This window comes from Lygodium microphyllum, chromosome 27, assembly GCF_053477565.2.
Source record: "Lygodium microphyllum isolate KBCC chromosome 27, Lygodium_microphyllum_v1.1.10, whole genome shotgun sequence".
Lineage (NCBI taxonomy): Eukaryota > Viridiplantae > Streptophyta > Polypodiopsida > Schizaeales > Lygodiaceae > Lygodium > Lygodium microphyllum.
The window spans coordinates 65,840,996-65,861,885 of record NC_141161.1 but is presented as its reverse complement, the minus strand read 5'-3'; the positions used below and the strand labels follow the sequence as shown (position 1 = coordinate 65,861,885).

Here is a 20,890-nt window from a genome sequence, read left to right as displayed (position 1 = left end):
GAAGAGGTAAAAGAAGAAGGAACAAAAGATGAATCTAAAGTACCTTGCACCGGAGTAGATGGAAGAGGATGAAAGGAAGGAATATACTCCGGGTCTTGTTCTCCAAGAGGGGGGTTCATCCTTGATGGAGGTCTCGATGGCCTTGCAACATCATCAGATTTACGCGCAACATTTGAAGAGAGAAATTCATGCATACCTTCATTTAGAAGCTTTTCTTGAAGAGCAATCCTTCGATCGAGCTCCTCAATCTTCTTTCGTCTATAAGCTATGATTAGTTTGTATTCTTCAGAGGTTCTTCCATGTAATTAGAAGTGTCTTCCACCATGTCCGAACTTTGTGGAGCAAGCTAATCGGTCCACTCTCGCTTGGTTCTCGGCATAGTTGGTTCCGGAGACTGAATCGGTGTTGTTGTATTCGAAGTCATTTGAACCTACTATTGTTCTTGCTTCTTGTGTGGAGCTTTCAGATCAAAGGTCTAGGTTTCTCAGAGAGTATTAGGCAGTGATACTATGTAAAGAAATACCCTAACACAAAAACATAAATAGAAACCGTATGATAAAGCACAGATTCATAAAAGAACACAGTTAGGGTTAGGTTAACTCAGAGACAATAAACACAGTGAATGAACAAAGTGATATGACTATTGAATATACCATGCTCATGCAACAAACACATTATGCAGTGAATGAATACTGAACCTTGAACTTCTGTATCTCAAGGATCAGGGCAAGGGTAATGAGCTGGAGAGTGTGTCGTACTTTGAACAGATCCCGAATCGTAGGAAGGCAGCCTCTGGATGTCGAACACTAGCAAACGCAACAGTGAGAAGCTGGATTTGATGCAGACAGCGTGCAAGAGAGAGAAAGACTAAAAACGTAGGCATGACAGCCTATAGGAGAGAGAAAACTGCCAAACGCAGGTAGAACAGCTTGGTGATAGCCTGTAGGAGCTAGCGACTGCTGGAGGAGAGAGAAAACTGCTAGTCAACACCTGCAGTAGCTGGGTGATAGCCTGCAAGAAGCAAATGCAGGGCTATGATGACGTGGCCGACTGTATGGTAGCAGGTTTGCATAGAAACAGCAGTTAGCTCCAAATTGCGTGAAGAGGGCTTGAAATCAGGCGCCAACTGATGGAGACAACAATGGACAGTTTTAGTTGAGATGTCCTTCGCAAATGGGGTGTGGGCAGTAAGTTGATACACTTGAAATCTGCAAAAACGAGATTGAGGCTGGATGGAGGGCAGCATACGTATTTATAGAAAGTTTAAGACCTCCCAAGTGGGTTTGTGCGTATGGGACATAGAAACTCTTTAGGATGGCGTTTCTTTTAAATAAACAAGGTTTCTTCATTAATTAAGCATGTTTTGGGGTTGTTTAAGTAAAGCTAATGCATTTTTAGCTCAACATATGTAAGTATCAATCCAATGGATTTTGGACAGTTGGGCATGCATGCTATGATGGGGCAGCCAAGATATTTTGGTGGAAGCACGATTTTTCATGCTATGGTTGGACAATAACATCATACGGAAATGTATGGCACAAAACCCTATGGTATGCAACAACCAATGCATAGTGTGCAAGGCCCAATATATTCGGGTATGGCTGTAAATATGCAAAATCCTATGTATGGCATAATTGGCTTAATGCCTGGGGCACGAAGTAGCATGTTTGGTACTACATCTGCACCCCCAAATGCTTATGGGGCTCAAGGAATGAATGCTGGTTATGCAAATGCTCCATTTGGCATTGGTTCTGATGTAAATTCAGCAAATGCACCCTTTTTGCAGCAGCCAATGTATGACAACCTGACACCCAAAGGGGCAACAAAAGACTATAATGAGGGTGGAAAAACAGTGAAGTTTGAGTCCTTCAGTGGTGTACAAGATAGGCTGAAAGCTTTGACTTCCATTCAGCAGTTTGATGCAGCCTATTCAAGGGGAGACTTTACAAACTCCTCAAAGATTCGAAAGGCAGTCACTTTCTTGAAAGGGAAGGCATTACAGTGGTCGCCCACTCTTTTGATGCAAGGTTGAGCACCGTGAACGTGGGTACAATTCAAGCAAATGTTTGCATCAAATTGGTTGACAAGTATCTTTGAGGTGGATATCTCGACAACTTGGAATAAGCTAGATGCTAAGAAATGTGCATGAGATCCACAGTTTCTTGGGTTTATGTTCTTACTACAGGAAGTATGTATGCGGGTTTGCTGAAATTGCATCTCCACTAGATGCCTTGGAGAAGAAGGATATGCCATTTAGATGGACAACAGTGGAAATTTCAGCATTTGAAAAGTTGAAGAAAAAGACGACTTCTGATCTTGTGCTTGTGTTGCCCAATCTAAGGAAGTCATTCATAGGTAAATGCGACGCATGTGGTAACAACATTGGGGCTATTCTTATGTAGGATATCCGAGTTGTGGCTTATGAGAATCGAATTCTCCATGGTGTAGAAAAGAATTTGCAGGTCTATGAGAAAGAGCTCTTGACTGTAATTCATGTATTATCTACGTGAAAACATTATTTGTCGGGGGACTAATTTTATAGTGCAGACAAACCATTAAATTTTAAGGTACTTTCTAACATAGACAAAGTTATCAGAGAAACATATGAAGTAGGCAGATTTTCTCTCTATATTTCATTTTCAGATTGTACATATTGATGGTAAAAAGAATGTTGTGCTTGATGCACTGTCACGTAAGCTACAAATTTTAGCCATCAGCATGGTTTATCACACTGAGTTGAATGCCATGAAAGAGAAATATGTTGCTGATTCAGACTTTACTAATGTTTATGATCAAACTTTGCAATGGCCAAAGGCATGAACACTTCGTGCTAAGAGATGGATTTTTGATGATGCATGGACGACTATTTGTCACAAAGCAGTTAAGGCCTAGAGTTATCACTAAAAGTCACGCTCCTTCGTATGCAAGACACAGAGGTATTGATGCCACAATCAAGGTAGTGGAGCATTTCTTTTATTGGCTAGCTTTGAGGCATAAGATGTCGGGTTTGTTGCAACCCTTGCCTATTCTAGATAGGCCCTGGCAGAGCATTGCAATAGACTTTATTTTTGAGCTTTCTAAGACATCTATAGGGAATGATGGGATATGGACTATAATTTGCATGTTTAGCAAACAAGCCCATTTCATTCCGGTGAGGTAGAAAATGAAGGCTGATCATAACGATTGTTTTGGCAGCATATCTTTAAGTATCATGGAATGTCAAAGTCGATCATTAGTGATCGAGACCTCTGGATGATGAGTTTATTTTGGAAGGGGTTGTTTGAGAATATGGGTACCACACTAAAATTCTCATCATCCTTTTATCCGCAGACAAATGGTCAGTCTGAGGATGCAAATTTCACAGTGTTAGATCTTTTGAGGTGCTGTGTTTCAGACCACAAGACATAGTGGGAGCAATATTTGCCCTTGGTTGAGTTTGCTTACAACAATACAATGCATTTTTCTATGGGCAAAGCTCCATTTGAGGTGGCTAAGGGTGGCAAGAAGGTATCACCTATTCTGCAAACTAAGAATAAGATCTTTGAGGCTGATCATTGTGTGGAAAACTTGGATGTAGCGTATGCAAATATAAAATATGCACTTCAGAAATCACAAGAAAAGCAAAAGAGGGCAGGTGATTGCCATAGACGTGCTTTGCAGTTTGCAGAGGGTGATTATGTATTGCTGCGTTTTGAAAAGGCAAGGCTGAAAAAAATGAAAGGAAGAGAATGGTTGTATGCGAAGTTAAGTATGAGATACTATGGGCCCTTCCAAGTGTTGGAGAAGATCAACGATGTGGCATATCGGTTGAAATTACTTCCACATTGGTGAATACACAATGCCTTTCATGCTAGTTTGTTGAGGCCTTTTCATGGTGATGTACCAGAGGATATGTTTGCTGAAATTCAGCTTGAGGTTGAGCTGGATGAGATTTTGGTACCTGAGCAGATTTTGGCACATAAGGAAAGAAAGATCAAAGGTAAAGTTTCTAGGAGATACTTGTTGAAATTTCAAAATTATTCACCAATGGATATCAAATGGATGGAAGAGGATGACTTGGTAGACCATCCTTAGTTGTTGCAGCTTTACCTAGATGCCTTTTAGTTAGAGCTTTAGTTCCGGCTCCGTAGCTTTAATAGATCAAGGGTTTGGAGTATTGCCTGATGCTCAAGTAGCACTTTCACTTCTTCAGTTATGGATAGCTCTCGTATGTAGTGGATCTTGGATGTATTCAGCATGCATCCAATGTACTGCGCTGATAGTATGTTTGCCATGAGGTCACTACTTAGTGTACTAGTCATTGTGAGATGTATGTAGATGAGTATGAGTTTCACCTGGGCATGAGAATTATACTTTTGCATCAGCTTATGATGAATTTAGCATGATTTTTGCCTCAATTTTGATAAATTTCAGCTCAATTTTTGATCAAATTGAGAACCGTTTATCGTCTCCTTTGGAATCAGTGTTGTATACTTTTTGCACTGATTGCTGGTCAGTTTTTGCAATGAGTTTGTGATTAGTTCGGAGTCACATTTGTAGCAGGTTGTGATCAGTTCTCAGATCAACAAGTGATTAGTTTATGATCAGATTATGCTCGGTTTTCAATGGTTTACATTTGGTTCCATGGACAACAACATACGTTATGTTGCCATTGATATTTTAGCCATGGTTTATGCTTTGTTATGCTATTTTATGGTTTGGTTTTGCTAGATGAGTTGAGTCATGAGAAATAGTCATGTCACATGTTAATTTGACAATGTTTTTGAGATCTTTTGTGAGCCTTATGTTGTGTTATGATTGGTTGGTAATTTTCAACATGTGCTGGGTATATGGAATGGTTGAGCAACAGTGTGTAATGTTGTGTTAACTATGATGTCTTATGGAAATTCCAATCCACTATTTCGCTTTTGATGCATTTGAAATTGCAATCGAGGATGATTGCAAGGATTTTAAGGGAGAGAGATGTCATGAGGACATGTAGTTTTGAAACTTCACTTAACACGTGGATTAATTTTTAATCACATGGTTTAAGTAAATGTCGCACATGTGAGGTGTAACTAGGATTAGAGTAAATTTACGAGCTCGGGAGCCGAGGAAATCACAGGATATCAAAGGCAAAAGTTGCTATAAGTTATGTCGCACAGGTACTTGGTGGTATCTAGTGTCAGTTGTTGGTCTAGATCATTCATTTGGCCATAAGTCTCAGTTTTGGTGACACTAGGGAAGTGGCGTTTAATGGTATCTAATGCCAATCTGATAGTCAAAGATGGTGAAGAGATTGTGGGAATGGAAGTTGCCTAGTGAATTTAATTGTTGGCTAGTTATATTATTTTTAAGGACATTGAAATAATTATTAGATTAAATTTCAGTATTTAAAGACTGAAAAGTAATATTTAATTATGGATAATGTTGGAAAAGCCATTTGGGAAGGTTGCCACATGTTAAAAATGTTCGAGCTCGGGAGCTGAGGAAATCACGTGATGTCAAAGGCAAAAGTTGCTATAAGTTATACCGCACAGGTACTTGGTGGTACTTGGTGCCAGTTGTTGGCCTAGGTCATTCATTTGGCTATAAGTATTAGTTGGTGACACTAGGGAAGTGGCGTTTAATGGTACATAATGCCAATCTGATGGTCAAAGATAGCAAAGAGACCGTTGGGAATGGAAGTTGCCTAGTGAATTTGATTGTTGGCCAGTCATTATTTTTTAGGGCATCGACATAATTTTCAGATTAAATTTCAGTATTTAAAGATTGAAAAATAATATTTAATTATGAATAATGTTGGAAAAACCATTTGGAAAGATTGCCACTTGTCAAAAATGCCCATGCAAGACTAAAAAACGTCTTTAAAGGTTGGAGAGAGGAAATTTTAGTGTATTCAGCCTACAAGAGAGAGGGAGGAGATACTGCTGGTTTGATTTGCAGCCATTGGAGGACTTTCTGAGGCAGCCAGGGGCAGGAGAAGACCAATCAACAGCCGGTGACAGTAGCTATAGGCTATTGAGACAGGGCAGTAGCAATAAATGACTGATTTTCTTTAGTTCTTTGTATTTACAAGCTGTTGAGATAGAGCAGCAACAGTAAATGACTGATTTTCTTCAATTCTTTGCAACTACGAGTTGTTGAGACAGGGCATCAACCATAAATGATAGATTTTTTTCAGTTCTTCGCGAAGAAAGTCTAAATTTTCTCTCTCATCTCCCAACCTTTCTATAACCTTGCTCCGAAGATTACAACATTGAGATCACCAGAGGTTGAGAAATTTCAGATTTTTCTGCTGTAAACCCTTATTTGCAATAGAAATTAGGGTTTAATAGCAGCCTCGAGAAGTGTGCTAGAAATAGAAAGCTCCAAGACTTGGATTTAACAAAGCTGAAGCTATTTTTAGCCTATTCAAGTGGAGGGACCAGCAAATCATTGAATTTGGGGCATTTTATATCTCCATCAAAGCGAGTGAAAGCCAATTGATTGCTTGAATCAAGGGGCAAATCAAATTGAAGACTTGCTAGTCATCTTGGACAACAAGGGGAGTTGGAATACCGAAAGGGATTGAGAAAATGCCATTGTCCATTAACTTCTTCTTCAATTAAGTTAAATAAATACCGAAAGGGACGCTAGTTTTGGGGCCAATAGGGTGTCCAATGTCCAAGATTATATGGTAAAGTGTGCATTTTAGTTTTGTGAATTTGTTAATTTCTGTAAATAGTGCTTAATCAGGTTATTTACTAGTCTATCCGAGGAGGAAGGCTGGTTACAAAAACTAACCTTTCTCCTTGGAAAGGGCAGTAAATCCTTGATTAAGTACTTAAACTACAACAATCAACAAATGAATATAACGTGAAATGCACAAATTACCTTAATAATCTTAGATATTGGACACCCTGTTGGTCCATAAACTGACGCCCTTTTCGGTATTTCTTTAACATGATTGCTTATGGAATGAGTACAAACTGAGATTCACAATATTCTTTGCTGTTCCAAAAAGCCTCTTTGCTATAGCGATCAGCAATCAATTTGGGCCAATTTCCCCTTGATTTTTCACTAGGACTTGCACAAATGGAACCACTGAATGGCGAAATGTTGCCCCAAACTACAATGATTGGGCCGACATTTGAATTGCTTGACAATTACCCAAATTTTAGGTGCTGAATTCAGTGTATAATGCCTTCATGAATTTGCATGAGTCCCGAGATGGCTGTCAAACCCTAATTTTTGTGAAAATTTAGAGTTGACTACAGAGATCTCTTAGCTGTCCACCAAATGTGACTGAGATCTGCTCAAAATGGCTGAGAAATGCGGAGATCTTTTGAGAATGGGTTGGAAAAGGTGAAAGAAAGCCAAGATGAGAGAGAAATTTGATTTTTCTCGCATTCACGAGAAAAACCTAAAATTTGCGTGTTGCTTACTGTAGCTTGCATTTAATGTAGTCACCTCCAAAATGTTGTCACTTGATCAATGATACTATTACCAGCCGTTGGAAGGTAACTCCTTGTTGTCCCTTGTCTATTGAGGCCCCCAAACAGCCGTCTATTGCAGCAAATTGTTGTTCTCTAATTAGAAAATGAACCAGCAGCTCTTTCTCTCTCTCTCTCCAAGCTGTAAACTAATTGAATGACTAAGACATAGCCCCCAAAAACGTTTTCTTAGTTTGCATGGGCATTTTTGCCAAGTGACAGTTTTCTAAATCTATTTTTCAATATTATTTAGAATTAAATAATGTTAAAAATGAATTTCAGTCCTTCTAAACCTGCCCAAAATTAAATGCGTCCATCCATTATTAAATTGGCTAGGCCATTTGCAACTTGGAGTGGTCTCCAATCTATGTTGATCCTTACATTGGCATTAGTTAATTAATTAATGCTAGTCCCTAATGTCACCATCGACACTTATTGACCAAATAACTGTCCTAGGGTCAAAACTGATACCAAACTGACCCCCATAGTCTAGTTAGTATAACTTATCACAACTTTTGCCTTTGACACCCACTGCGTCCTCGGGGTCCTTGTTCTGTTACCATGAAATAATTGCTAAACAACCTTGCACATTTGATTAACAACTTAATCAAATATTATTGGCAAGATTAAAGCATCTCTAAATTTCATAACCTTGTGACAGATCTCCTCCTTGAAATCCTTGCAATCGTCCTTGATTGCACTACATTGTGGCAAAGGAAAAGCATACTACACCGGAATTTCCATAAGGCATCACAGTCACAATACTACGCACTATTGTCCAATCATGCTTCATGCCCCAAACTTGTACAAAATTTCCAGCCAGCATATACATAACACAAAATAAAAAATCTGTCCAGAACTGATCCTAGAAATTCATTCGATGCATCCATAGCTCATGTTCCTCAAGTGTTTTGACTATCAACATAGAAAAGCATTAATTCAGCATAAATCATGGCTAAAACCATCAATGGCATTTACTAACATGCTATTATCCATGGAACAAGCTTTAAACCATTGGAAATTGAGCATAGTTTGATCATAAACTGATCATTTGCTGATCTCAAAACCGATCATAAACTGCTGCAAATGTGTCCTCAAACTGATCAGAAACTCATTGCAAAAATAGGCCAGCAATCAATGCAAAAATTGATGCAAAACTAATCCCAAAAGGGACCATAAATTGTCCTCAAATTGATAAAAAACTAAGCTGAAACTGATTTGAATTTTTGTCTCAAATTTGAGGCAAAATTCATGCCAAATTGATTATAAGCTGATGCAAAAGTATGTTCCAGTGCCTGGGTGAAACTCATACTTATCTGCATACATCTTAGAGTGACTAGTACACTAAGTAGTGACCTCATGGCAAACATATTGTCCGCGTAGTACCTTGATGCATGCTGAATACATTCGAGATTCACAACATATGAGAGTTGTCCATTATTGGAGGAGTGGAAGTGCTATCTCCCCCTTGAGCATCAAGCAATACTTCGGACCCTTACTTTGTTGAACCTGACGGAGCCTGCTGGCTTTAACTGAAAGGCATCTCGGTAAAGCTGTGACAACCAAGGATGGTCTACTACATCATCCTTTTTCATTTATTTGACATTTGTTGATGAATAATTTTGAAATTTCACCAAGTGTCTCCTGGAAACTTTACCTTCGACCTTTCTTCCCTTATGTGTTAAAATATGCTCGGGTACCAAAATCTCATCCGGCTCCTCAACCTCGGGCTGAATTTTAGTAGATATATCCTATGGCACATCACTATGGAAAGACCTCAACAAGTTGACATAAAAGGCATTGTGTATCTACCAATGTGGAGGTAATTTCAACGGATATGCCACATCACTAATCTCCTCTAACACTTGGAAGGGCCCATAGTATCTCATACTTAACTTTGGATATAATCTTTCTCCTCCTTTCATATTTTTCACCTTTGCCTTTTCAAAACACAACAATACATAATCGCCCTCTGCAAATTGCAAACTATGTCTGTGACGATCAGTTGTCTTATTTTGCTTTTCTTGTGATCTCTGAAGTGCATATTTTATCTTTGCATAGACTACATCCAAGTTTTTCACATAACGGTCAGCCTCAAAGATCTTATCCTTAGTTTGCAAGATAGGTAGTACCTTTTTCTTAGCCTCAACCCCTCAAATGGAGCTTTGCTAGTGGAACTTTGCACTGTGTTGTTGTAAACAAACTCAGCCAAGGGCAAATACTGCTTCCACCATGTCTTGTGATATGAAACATAGTACCTTAAAAGATCTAACACTGTGGAATTTGCTTCCTCAAATTGACCATTTGTTTGTTGATGGAAGGATGATGAGAATTTCAGTGTGGTGCCCATATTCTTAAACAACCTCTCTTAAAATAAACTGGTCATCTAAGGGTTTAGGCAAGGGCGGCAATAAACCCGGCATCTTTTGCCTATCATGCTTTACCTTTTGACATACGATGCATGTCCTAACAAACTGTTCTATATCATGTCTCAAAGTTGGCCAATAAAAAAAATGCTTCATTCCCTTGACCGTGGCATCAATACCTTTGTATCTTGCATATAGAGGAGCATGAATTTTAGTGATAACTCTAGGTATCAATTGCTTTGTGACACAGTTGTCCTTGCATTATAAAAAATCCATCTCTTAGCACACAGTGCTCATGCCTCCTGCCATTGCAAAGCTGATTATAAACATTAGCAAAGTCTGAATCAATGACATATTGCTCTTTCATGGCATCCAACTTAGTGGGATAAACCATGCTGATGGCGGAAATTTGTGGCTTACGGGACAATGCATCTGCCACAATATTCTTTTGACCATCAATATGTACAATCTGAAAATGAAACATAGAGAGAAAATTTCCCATCTCATATGCTTCTCTGATAACTTTGTTTGCGTCCAAAAGTATCTTAATGTTTGATAGTTTGTTTGCACTCTAAGATTAGCCCCTAACAAATAATGTTTTCACATAGACAGTGTATGAATTACAGCCAAGAACTCTTTCTCATTGACCTATAAATTCTCTTTTGCATCGTGAAGAATTCAACTTTCATAAACCACAACTCGGCCATCTTTATAAAGAACGACCCTAATGCTATTACCATACGCATCACATTGAACTAGGAATGACTTTCTTAGATGGGCAAGAGAAGCACAAGATGTGAAGTCATCTTTTCCTTTAGCTTTTCAAATACTGATTTCCACTGCTATCCATCTAAATGGCACATCCTTCTTCTGCAAAGCATGCAATGGAGACACAATTTCAACAGACTCATGTACATACTTCCTGAAGTAAGAACATAAACCCAAGAAGTTGCAGATCTCATGCACATTTCTCAAAGGTGGCCATGATCGTATTGCCTCAAGGCTCAACCTTTGCAGGGTCCATGTGAATACCATCAGTAGGTACAATATGTCCCAAAAAGTGGATTTCATGCAAAAAGAATTCACTTTTCTTATCATTGATAACCAGTCTATGCTCACGTAGTTCATTGAACACAATGTCCAAGTGTCTTCTATGCTTTGCCTCATTCTTTAAATAGACAATCATGGTATCAAGAAAAGTATCCACAAATCCTCTATGTGTCCACAAATCCTCATTCTTTGAATAGACAATCATGTCATTAAAGAAAGTGCCCACTGAGGGAGTGAGTGTGTGAGGGTGAGGGACCGTGGGGTGGAGAAGCTCTCCATCTTCTCCTCTCTTCTTCTCTTCTCTTCTCTTCTCTTCTCTTCTCTTGCTCGCGGCAATGGAGCTTGGAGCTTGGAGCGGGAGGATCGAGCTTGCTTGAAGCTTGCACTTGGATCGTGGAGCTACCGGAGTGCGCGGGAGAGGAGGTAACTCAAACGGCACGGAGGTAAGCTCACTACACCCGTAGATATGGATGGCACGTCGGTTATGTGAGAGGTATCCATTAGTGCTCGGCTTGGAATGCTTGAAACAATAAGCGGTCCATGGGTCTCGGGGTAGAGCTCGAAGCTCCCCTCCACTCTCATACTATCTCTCTCACACATATCTTCACTCAATAGTACATTGGAATTACAATGAATAATACTCAATATCCCTCTCTTGGTCGTGGATACCCCTCCCAAGAGGTATGTCTGATATGAAAAGTCACCAGAGCCACTATAGTGTCCCTTGAGATCTCACTAAATCATCTATGTGGCCTAATGATGCGATCCATCATCAATTAAAAGTGGCAGGAGCATTCGTAAGTCCAAAAAGTATAACAAGAAACTCATACAATCCAAACGATGTCTTGAAAGTTGTCTTAGGCACATTTCGTCTAATGCATATCTGATGATACCCACTTTTTAAATCTATATAGCTGAATATGGCTGTCCCCTGCAATCTATCCATACTATCATCGATCCAAAGAATCAGACAACGATTCTATACCGTGATCTTGTTCAAAGTATGATAATCAATGCGCATATACCATGAACTGTCCTTTTTCTGTATCAAAAGCATTGGAGAATAAAAAGGAGATGAGCTGAGTTGAATCAGCCCTCTTTCTAACAGCTCATTCACTTAACTTATAATATCCTCCTGTGGGGCTGCATTGACTTTGTTGGGTGGCTTATTAGGTAGGCTACTTCCAGGGATAAGATTTATGCTACCATCTTCTGGCCTTTTAGGCGGTAGCTGCCTTGGAAGTGACTGAGAGAAGCAATCAACATACATTTTCATAAATGACATGCGACCCTTCTCTAACTGAGATATGTTTTCAATATTCTTACTATCATCTTTATCCTTAGTAAAACCCAAGTTCGCTGAAAGATAAATTTTCATTACTTTAGAAATGGCATTTGCAGATACAATAGGGATAGATTCACCTTTCAACTTTACATCAAGTGTGAATACCTTTCCCTATGCTGAATAGTGATCGTTTTTGCATGAGAATCAATGAGTTCATGCAGACAGTGTCACCATGGCATACCAAGCAATACATCACAACTCTCAAGTGGAACAATGAAGAACTCTTCGCTTTCCACATATCCTTGTATATACAATTGAAGCTTTTCAATGAGCGGTGTGACGGGCTTTGGATGGCCTTTACATGCCATTCCAACTTCCCCCATGCGTCCCATCTCATCCTCTCTAATACCTAGACGGGCTACCATATTAGCAGAGATGAAGTTGGCTCATGTACCATTATCAAAGAAAATCAATGCATGCTGATTCCTAAATTTGCCTCATGCTCTGTACAACTCAGTAGCATCATCATTGGGCTGATCACTTATAACATCCGGCACCAATCCCACTGATGTTTTGGGCTTCTTTTCTTTAGAATCTCCTTGATTTTTTGATTTTGCAGCTTGCTACCTATCGGGATAGAGTCCCTTGCAACGTGAGCCTCCTGTTCATAAATAAAACATTTATTTGCAGCCATCAATTCCCTACGTTGTGCCAATGTTTTTGAGCCCTTTCTTTGCTGTTTTGGTCTCTTTATAGGCTGAGTTTTAGATCTCCCCCTTTTCTCAGTCTTAAACAACATTTTATTCGGCTTCTCCCCACTTTCTAGGAAGCTCAAATCCTTCCCACTTAGCAAAGCATTGGTTGTAGCAGTAGTCTTTATGAGCTGAAACATGCTAGACACGATGGATTTAATGCAAAAACCCTTGATTCCTTTGGGCAACCCACAAACATATTTTCCACTTGCTCATGAAGGGGTATAGGACAATAAGAAGTAATAGACAGCAATGCATCCCAAAACTTCTTATTGTATTGCTTCAAATTCTTACATTCCTTAGCATCCAGATTATTCCAAGCTATCATGATGTCCACCTCAAAGGTACTTGTCAACCAATATGATGCAAACATTTGCTTCAATTGTACCATGTTGACAGTGCTCTACCTTGTATCAAAAGAGTGAACCACCATTGCAATGCATTCCCTTTCAAGAAAGTGGTTGCCTTTGGAATCTTCAAGGACTCCGTGAAGCTCCCCCCTGAATAGGCTGTATCAAACTGCTAAATGAAAGTCAAAGATTTCAGCCTATCTTGTGCGCCACTGAAGGACTTAACTTCACTGCTTTTCCACCCCTATCGTAATCTTTTGCTACCCCTTTTGGTGTCAAGTTGTCATACACTGATTGCTGCAAAAAGGGTTCATTTGCTGAATTTACATGAAAATCAGCGCCAAACAGAGCATTTGCATGACCGGCATTTATTTCTTGAACCCCATAAGCATTTGGGGGTGTAGATGCAATACCAAACATGCTACTTTGTGCCCTAGGCATCAAACCAATGCTGCCATACCTAGGGTTTTGCACATTTCCAACCATATCTGAATATGTTGGTCCTTGCATACCATGCATTGGTTGCTACATACCATAGAAATTTGTGCTATACATTCTTGTATACTGTCCCTATAGAACCATAACATGAAAAATCGTGCTTCCACCAAAATATCTTGGCCACATCATCATAGCATGCATACTCGACTATCCAAAATCCATTGGATTGGCACTTTCATGATGGCCTTGCATTTGCATTCCTTGCCTCGTAGGTATCAACAATTTTGTTTCATTAGCATCTTGGGGAGCTTCAAAATAAGGGTTTTGGCATTACCTTTGGTACACCTTGCTGTCCCGAAGGTGTAGAAGACATCTTGTTCTTCTTGCCTTTGCTGTCCTTCTTTGGAGTATTTAAAAATTAGGTAAATTGAGGATCCTTTGCCAATTCAGCAAAGAGATTTGTTGCTGTCCTCATCCGATTCTTGAACTGGTCATCAAATTCCTCTTCACTTTGCTGGTCATCAGTCTCCTTATGCCCTAAAGGCCGTGCATCTTGCCCAACAATAACATTTTCAGCTTGCTGTCCATAGTTTGAGCCTTGTTCAAGGTCAGTCATTGCATTTTCTTCATTCCCATGTGAATGTTCATATTGAGAGGCATCATCATTGCTTGATTCCATCTCATTGTATGAAGACACATTGCTATAATTTCTCAGCTGAGAGTAAAAATCAGCACTAGCACAAAGCTTTGGCTTTCAATTAGGTGCCTCGGGCCCACAAAATCAAGGGATTGAGTGGTATCTTGGCAATGGAACCATGAAACCAGCCTTCCTTCTTGGAAAGGGTGGTGATTCCTGGAATGAGTACTTAACTACAACAATCAACAAATGAATATAACTTGAAATGCACAAATTACCTTAATAATCTTGGACATTGGAAACCTTGTTGGCCCCAAGACTTGCGCCTCTTTCGGTATTTCTTTAACTTGATTGATAATGGAATGAGTACAAGCTGAGATTCACAATCTCCTTTGCTGTTCCAAAAAGCCTCTTTGCTGTAGCAACAAGCAGCAATCAATTCGGGCCAATCGCTCGTTGATTTTTCATCCAGGTCTTTCACAAATGGAAACACCAAATGGCCAAATGCTGCCCCGAAGTACAATGATTGGGCTGACATCTGAATTCCCTGATAATTACACAAATTTTAGGTTCTGAAATTAGTGTATGATGCCTTCACCAATTGGCACGGGCCTCGAGGTGGCTGTCAAATCCTAAATTTTGCAGAAATTTAGGGTTTAGAGAAGAGATCTCTTTGCTGTCCATGGTGAGATCTCTTTGCTGTCCATGCTCAAAATGGCTGAGAAATGGTGAGATCTCTTGAGAATGGGTTGGAGAAGGTGAGAGAAAGTTAAGATGAGAGAGAAATCTGATTTTCTGTGCAAGAAAGCCCTAAATTCTGCTTGTTGCTTGCTCTAGCTTGCATTTAATGCAATCACCTACTGCTAGGCACCTCCAAAATGCTGCCACTTGATTAGCAATGCTGTTGCCAGCCTTTGGAAGGTAACTCCTTGCTATCTCCTCCTTGTTGATGCCGCCAAACGATTGTTTTGTGTAGCAAATTGTTGTTCTCTCATTAGAAAATGAACTAGCAGCTCTCTCTCTCTTCTCCCAAGCCATAAACTAATTGAATGGCTGTGATCCAACCCCCAAAAACATTTTCTCAGTTTACATGGGCATTTTTGCCAAGTGGCAGTCTTCTGTACCCATTTTTAGCATTATCCAGCCATTTATTTAAGATTTTTAGAATTAAATAATCTTGAAAATTAATTTCAGCCCTTTTGACCCCATCCAAAATTAAATGTACCGATCCATAATTAAATTGGCTAGGCCATTTGTAGCCTGGAGTGGTCCCCAACCTCTGTTGAACCTTACAATGGCATTAATTAATTAATTAATGCTAGTCCCTAGTATCACCATTAACACTTATTAGCCAAACCACTTTCCTAGGATCCAATCTAATGCTAACTGACCAATACAACCCAATCGGCATAACTTATCACAACTTTTAAGACCTAGAGGGAAAGTTTTTGGGGTGAGTAGGTTCCCAAGGGGTTCCCATTTCCCCCTTGGGATTTGCCATAGACCCTACAAAATGGCCAAAAAGGCTAAAATTAGGGTTGTCATTGGTGGGGAGAAAGGCATGCAGGTTGGGGCGGCAGAGTTATAGATAGGAGTGGAGGTTGTTTCAAGCAGGGCGAGGTGGGAGAATTACAAAGTTAGGGTAGAGTGGGGGGTTACAGGGGAGAAAGGGGGAGGGGGGAGGGCTAGAGGGTGGGTGAAACCAGCCTTCCTACTTGGAAAGGGTGGTAATTCCTTGATTAAGCACTTAATTACAGCAATCAACAAATGAGCATAACTTAAAATACACAAATTACCTTAATAATCTCGGACATTGGACACCATGTTGGCCCCAAAGTTGGCACCCCTTTCGGTATTTCCTTAACTTGATTGCTAATGTGAGGAATACAAGTTGATATTCACAATTTCCTTTGTTGTTCCAAAAGCTCTCTGGCTATGGCTACAATCTACAAACAATTTGGGCCAATTGCCCCTTGATTTTTCACCTAGGACTTGCACAAATGGAGCCACCAACTAGCCAAATGCTACCTCTAATAACAAAGAATGGGCTAGCATTTGAATTCCTTGACAATTACACAAATTTCAGGTGTTGAATTCAGTGTACAATGCCTTCCAATTGGCATGGGTCTTAAGGTGGTTGCCAAATCCAAACTTCTGCAGAAATTTCGTGAGAATGGGTTGGAGAAGGTGAGAGAAAGCCAAAATGAGAGAAATCTAATTTTCTTCACAAGAAAACCCTAAATTCTGCTTGTTGCTTGCTCCAACTGTATTTAATGCAGTCACCTACTGTCAAGCACCTTCAAAATGTTGTCATCTGATCAACAATGCTATTGCCAACCCTTGGAAGGTAACTCCTTGTTGTTTCTTGCTTGTTGAGGCCCCCGGAGTGTTGTCTTCTGTAGCAAATTGCTATTCTCTAATTAGAAAATGACCCAGTAGCTCTCTCTTTCTCTCTCTCTCTCTCTCTCTCTCTCTCTCTCTAGCTGTAAACTAATTGAATGACTAAGATCCAACCCCCAAAAACGTTTTCTCAATCTGCATGGGCAGTTTTGCCAAGTGGTAGCCTTCTAAACCTATTTTTCAGCATTATCCAGCCATTTAATTAGAATTTTTAAAATTAAATAGTTTTGAAAATTAATTTCAGCCCTTTTGACCTTGCTCATAATTAAAATGTGCCGATCCATAATTAAATTAGCTAGGCCATTTACAACCTGGAGTGGTCCCCAATCTTTGTTGACCCTTACACTGGCATTAATTAATTAATTAATGCTAGTCCCTAGTGTCAGCATAGACATTTATTGGCCAAATAACTGTCGTGGGGTCAAAATTGACACCAATTGACCTCCGAAGCTTAGGTAGTATAACTTATCACAGCTTTTGCCTTTGATACCCACTACATTCTCGAGTTCCTTGGCTTGTTACCATAAAATAACTACTATGTGCATCACGTGTGCTAAACAACTTTGCACATTTGAGTAATAACTTAATCAAATGTTATCGGCAAGATTAAAGCATCTCAAAATTTCACGTCCCCGTGATAGTGGGAGGGCTAGGGTAGGGCAAGGGTTTAACAAGGGTAAGGTAGGGTCGGGGGTAGCGGATGGGAGGGCCGGGCTTGAGGTGAGAGGATTATAGGGGCATGATGCTGTTATGGGCAGAGGCTAGGAGGGCTAGGGTGGGGCAAGGGGTTATAGGGGTAGGGTGGGGTTGGGGGTAGAGGGCGGGAGCACTGAGGTGGGGGCGGGAGGGTTACAAGGGTAGGGGCAGAGCAAGATTGATTGTGATAAGGGGAATGGAGAGAGGGAGGCAATCACATAGATTGAGGTGAGGAGCAAGAAAGAGATTGAGATGAGAGAGAAAGAAAGAAAGTTCCATTAACATCTACAAAAGGACAAATTGGCCTATGAGACCAAAACTTTTTTCAAAGTCCCAAGAGAGCTATTGTCTACGGTTGGACTAACTATATAAAAAATAAACACTACATAGTTGATGAAGACAAGATGGTTTCTAGACGAGATACAATGTGCAATTGCTTTGGGACTACTCCTATCCCAAGATATCCTTCATGGGCCTATCTAACATAGAAAAGCTGGACTAACGAGGTAGGGCTCCTCGATGATGGTCTAATATGCTTTGTATCTATAGGTGATATCTCTTTGGGGGGCGTGGACTAGTTTGGCGTGGGTGGCAAGCTCTACATCTCTCGATGGCTTTGTCCAGGGAGACTTGGTTAGGTAGGTGCTTTGAGGTAGTGGGGGTTTTTGAGGCTCTATAGAACTCCTTGAGTGTACCCTGCTGTATATCTTTAGGTGCTTGCTCTTGAGACCATAAGAGGTGATCTCTATGTCAGCATAGCTCTAGTAGGAAGAGCCCTAGGCATCTTTGATTTGGAAAATTCCTCACCTTGGATAGTGATTTGAATCCCTTTCTAAAGAGACAATGGAAGCGTCCTCTTATCTCATAGTACATTGGGTATCTACATATATAGTGCTTCTCTGTCTTTGGCTCATGTTGACAGAGCTGAGATATCATGTCCTCACAGGGGAGGGAATCAGCTCCATATCTACCTCTGTCTCTATCCATAATTGGTGTGAGGATATATGGAGCTGGCCAATGGTGCATCGTACTCCATTGGACAATTGCGTGTCCATGTATCTTTGATGGATGACAAAGCCATTCGGGGGATATGTGTAGAAGATGCCTATGGTGGAAAGTTATCTTTGTCCCTAGATCCTTGGCAAGTGTCCCCCATGTCTTGGCTATGTGTAGCTGAATAATATCCATCCTGATGATCTAGTTCAGCTGCCCTCAGCTGAGCTCCAAGTGAAGAAAATCTAGGCTGTATTGTATTGGTGGGAGATGATCCATGCGTAATCCATGTATGTAGCTATAACCATGCCATGTCTGAGCATACCAACACTCAGTATTCCCCTATGAGACTAGCTATCTAGACGACTACACTGAGCAAAACAGTCAATGTTTGGAACACGGCCTCAACCACTATGGGTGATGCTTCCATCTTTGCTCTAACACTCTCGTATGGTATTGAGGGCTTACTCCAGATCATCTGTGAAATCATTAGCACTAGGGGTCTCTCCATTTGCTCCTATCCATCATATAGCTCCTCTCCCCTATGTAGTGGCTGATCTTGTGTGGCTCAATCCCCATATAGGGACAAACTATATGTGTGCACACTGGCTCTCCATGGACCCTAAGGCCACATAGCCTCAAGCCAATCTATCCTCTGCTGGTCTCTCAAGGTGAATCTCGCCCTGAAAAGGTAATCCCAAAGTAGACATATCTTTAAGCCACCTCCACTGTCTACTCCCCAGATGTGAAATGAGGTATAGATTGCCGGATCCACTGGGTGGAATTGTTAAACACGTTAACCTTGGTTTTCCCAAGGCTCACCGTAAGGTCTCTGTCTTGGCAAAAAGCTTGTAGTGCATCTAGATGGCGCTGCGTGTGCTGGAGATGAGGACTACACCCCCCCTTCCACACACAAAGGCCGGATCCATCCCCTCTGAATCTATCAATGCAATTTGATGTCTCATGAATATAAAGCCCGAACAAAGTGTGAGAGTGGACATCCCCATTTCACTCCAATGGTGCTAGTGATCTCCTTAGAGAGCCCTCTTCAGGAAAGTCTAGCTGACTGTTTGTACCCTCTAGAAAGTCCCAGTCCACCTTGTCATAGGCCATCTCAAAGTCTAGGATACTGTAACTCTCTGTCCACTGTGCTAGGCCCACTCTGCAACCTGGAAGGTGAAAATGTTGTCCAGAATACTCTGGTCCTGCCTGTCTATGTGCCATGAATGATGTCTAGCAGGATGGGTCAAAGTTTATTGGCAATAATCTTTGTTAGTCCTTATATGCCATTGATAGCAAGGTGATTGGGCACCAGTGGATAAGCTCCAACCAATCCCCTCCTTTGGGGAGGAGATGAATTAGACCAGCAGACAGACAACCTAGCATGCTCCTAGAGTTGACAATCTTGAAAGGCTCATAGCAAGAGAGCCTTTGCCTCCTCCTAACGGGTGAAGGAAAAAGCCATGGAGAGCTCATCCTCTCTTGGGCACTTCCGTCATGAGATTGCAATACATGAAACATCTCTTGCCCAGTGAAGGGTGTCAGGAGTGAAGCCCCCATCTCTTCTATCACCAGAGGCGAGATGCAATCTCACACCTGCTCTCTACAACAGATTACTGGAGCCAAGACATAAGGTAACTCCAAGGCAAGTCTTGTGTTTGATGGCCATCTCATTTCTTGGCAGCTCTTATGCTCTTGGCTTGAGTGAAACTGATAAGATGGCTATGCCAATTAGAGTAGTATCTTATAGCAGCCTTGTCTAATCCATTTGTATCTTGCTGGCGACTTCGTGTTCTTCTCATTCTCTAAAGGGCTGAAAGGCATAGGAAAATACTCTCTACTACAGGTCTTCTTCTGTGAATGTCCCATATACCTTTCAGGTATAGACTCTCTTACATTATGGTTTATATGTGATCTCAGTAAATGGTATCTGAACTGAACTTGAAAAGGTTTTAATTCATGATAGGATTGCAATTCAGCCAGTCTTCCTAGAAGCTCTACACTACTGTAAGGGTGCAACTAAATACACTACCTTCAGGCCTGTAGCTCAATTTGGAAATATACTACTGTAAGGGCACAACTAAATAGGTTACCTCTGAACTCAGTAGAATCCCCCAGGTTGATGTATTCCACCATGGCAATGATTGTGTAGTTGCTGCCGGGGGGGGGGGGGGGGGGTTTCTGATGGTGTATGGAACATCTGAGATGATAGCCTTCAACATTCACATGCCTCGATTGATGTTTCCCTTCTTCATTTTCCAAGGAATTACTAGCAGATTGAAAATATCTTTCGTTCCATTTCCAAATCCTTAGAAAGATTTAGGGAGAATTCCAGCTTACAGATCCCAGGTTCAGTACAGAGATACTTCCATTTCCAAGTCTGTCTACTATACTCCTTCCATGCTCCACTTTTTGCAGCACTGGCAGAATTCCACATGTCATCTGACATGCCATTCATATTTGAAAATT

At 40.7% G+C, this 20,890-nt stretch overlaps 1 protein-coding gene across 4 annotated transcripts in view; it reads left to right on the top strand.

Moving 5' to 3' along the window:
* ATVPS33 (Sec1/munc18-like (SM) proteins superfamily) overlaps positions 1-20,890 on the top strand; it is a 119,290-nt gene that overhangs the window by 43,594 nt on the left and 54,806 nt on the right. The gene's annotated exons all lie outside the window — the stretch shown is intronic.